Below are 3282 nucleotides of genomic sequence, written 5' to 3'. Positions count from 1 at the left end.
CTCAAAAATACTTACCTTCCGATGAATGGGAATATTAACTGAACCCAACTGTTTTGTGAGTACTTTTGTAGAATCTGAAATATGACGGTGTGATCTCAATAAATGCATTCTTTCTGAGGGTGTCATCTTATGATTGTGTCCTCTGCAAAAAGAGATATGGTATACTTCTTGCTCCCATTTGTCTTCACAACCACAATCTTAGCTTTGCAATTGCATCTACTTATTCCCCGTTGTCTTTTTCTCTCCCGAGTTTCATCCCTCCTGTATGCACCTTGTTTGCAACATACAAATTCTTTCCTCAAAATCTCTTTCTTATTTTTTCCCCAAAAGCTGGAATGAAGTCGAATACCAAAGCCAGCTAAGAATGCATATCTATTATAGAAATTGTAAACGAGGTCAAGCGAGTCAAACATCATCCCAACTGCTGGTGTTTCCTCATTTCTTACTTCAGGAATATAAACCCTCCCATTAGCTGTTGCACATTCATCACTGTCTGAGCCCCCAGACATTTTATCTAACTATATTATTGATCCACTTCTATAGTACTGCATAGCAATTATTCATTCATTAATCAGTCATTTCTGCATCACAACATATCAATGCATTCCACTTACACAAAACATTGCCCAAATTGACACAAAATACGCATAGCCTAACTTCCAATTACACAAAACGCAGCAAAATTTCATAAGTTCCGTCATCTCTTGTCAAATAATCTGTTCAAAATAACATTAGAACCAATATGTTCAACTAAGAACACAAATGTAATTCAAACCACCAATTCCAGAACTTCACCCAATATCCTCTCGAAATGCTTACTCCTAATGTCATTAAGCCTAAGTTTAGGTTCTTTTACCTACATTTCATGATTTTCCACCCCGACCAACAACAATGAACTAAGTATATTGAATATTCATAAGGAAATGACACATTATTGATTCCAAAAATGACGCATTATTGATGCCACAAATGACGAATTTCCCACCCTCACAAAAAATAAACCAAACCCAATAAAATCAATCTAACAAGTGAACTTACCTCTCAAAATCAATCGGGACCTCTGAAGTCAGTCAGCTGGAAAGAATGTGGTGGACATTAGAGAAGACTCTTTGGTATTTGAGACTCCATCTCTACCAAAATCGAGGAACAACTGCTGCTGTGGCTTCTAGCTACAAACAGAGAGATATGCTACTTTGCTTTCATCTGGAATCTTGTCAGGTGAATGAAAAAGAGAAGGGGCTTTCACTTGAGCCATAGAATCAAAACAGGGCAACAGCTACGTAAGAGACATTCTTCGTAATACCCGGGTTACCATAGATCGCAGGCCTCCCAACGAGCTACTGACAGTCGAGTGACTATACGATTTGGGAGATTTGGATCCTTCTAATTGTGGGTTTGCTTTACATTCAAAAAAAGAGGATTGTGTTCTTCAGTTTTTCACAGAGAGGGAAAGAGGGGAACAACTGAAGTTGGGTTTCTAACGGGTTAGATTTCAACCCGATTCTACATGCACCCTCTTTTAAAAACTCACCGTTGGATGAAATCCAACGGCTCTTACATACCCCTCAAAAACACCCCTTATAACTTCCCACTCACTATAGACTCTCCCTTATAGAATTTCACTCTCAAGAGTTTAGAGAATAAAGGCCCAAAATGATGAAGTTTGGGTCCATTATAGTGATGCAAAGACATTTAACTTGGACCCAAATAAATGTGAGAAAAATGTGGGATAATGGGTTACGATTAACATAGCTTAGGGTACGTTTGTTGCATAGGACCGGACAAGGATTGGGCTATTTACAACAAATCCTGTCTTGGTCCAAACATGTTATTATTTAAAACCCGGACTAGGGTGGATTCCAACTTGACTAAATGGGCTTATTTTAGCTCAATTAAAATAGGAGGCATGTGCCAAAATAATGCGCACATCGAGAGAAAGAGCGGCACAAGCGACTGAGAACATGAATGCTTCTTTGCGTTCAACCTCAGCATGTAATAACCCAAAACAAAAATTCTGAGTTAATTATTAATTTATTTTGGAAAAAGACGATTTTGCCCTCAACATATTTTATTGGGAAAGAGTTGACTTTTTGACCGAGAAGGAATTTGACAGTTCCACTTACACCGTTGCGTAGAGCACGACAAAACGAGTCTGTAGACACGGAGTGGACTCGAATCGGAGTTGTAACGAAGAAAATACGGTCAAAATACCGTGAAGGGCAAAACGGTAATTTGGACAAAAATCAGATTTTTATCTCTTCTCTCTCTCTCTTCTCCCTCAGTTTCTCTCTCCTCTCTCTCTCTCCTCCCTCCCGTGCGCGAGCCCTCCCTTTCCGATCGTTCTAGCCGTCGCCACCGGCCACCTCGAGCCACGACGCCGGTACCAGCTGGACCACCTCGACCTCGCCGTCACGTCCCGACCGATCTCCGCCCACGAACCGACCGAAGCTGGCCAAAAAAAGAGAAAAACCGTCCGGTTTTGGGCTAAACTTCCAACCCTTCGTTCTCCTTCAATTCTCCTCCAAATCTGTCGAGTAAGGTATGGATTCTTACCTATTTTTCATGCTCTAGCTGATGATTGGATAGGTTTGCATCAATTTTAGCTGTAGATTGCCCAATTTTCGATTTGAAATTTGGCCGAGTTTCAGCCTCCGTGATCGGCTGTTTTCGGCCAATTTTTGGGGTAGGTCCAAGAACAAAAGTTGCTCCAAATGTGGTGTTATACCTAGGATAGGAGTTTGGAGCCGTGGTTTGGAGTTTTTTCGGCTAGACGTTATCGCTTTAGACAGCCACTGCTGTCGGCGCGTGTGGCGGCGTGTGGGTGAGGGTAGTACAGTGACACTGTGTATTTTTGCGATCCTCGTGTTGCCACGAGTTTGTAGGATTTCGCGGATCTCAATTTGAATATCGTTTGAGCCCCGAACGGATTTTTCATATTGTGCGATTCCCGGGTTCAATATTGTCGAGCCGTTGGATCGCACTCAATGGCAGATATGTTATTCTACATAATTTCAGAATCATGTAGGATTCAACGGATTGTGAATCAGAGTCCCGGATACTCCGAAATCGCGAACCCTGGGGCTAGGGTTTGGAAATTATGCGATTACACGATTGTGGTCGATCCGACCGTCCATTTTGGACCAGATTAGCAGGATATGAGTTTTTCTCTGTGAGGAACCTTTAGGAAATCCCAGATGGGCAATTGGAGGTTGTGGACCCCACAGGGTTCCGTATCGATCGATATGGCAATTTATCGCTTAGTAAAGCCTCAGGTCTTTTAAG

This window comes from Prunus dulcis, chromosome 3 (assembly GCF_902201215.1).
Source record: "Prunus dulcis chromosome 3, ALMONDv2, whole genome shotgun sequence".
NCBI lineage: Eukaryota > Viridiplantae > Streptophyta > Magnoliopsida > Rosales > Rosaceae > Prunus > Prunus dulcis.
Note: the sequence above shows the minus strand (reverse complement) of the source record.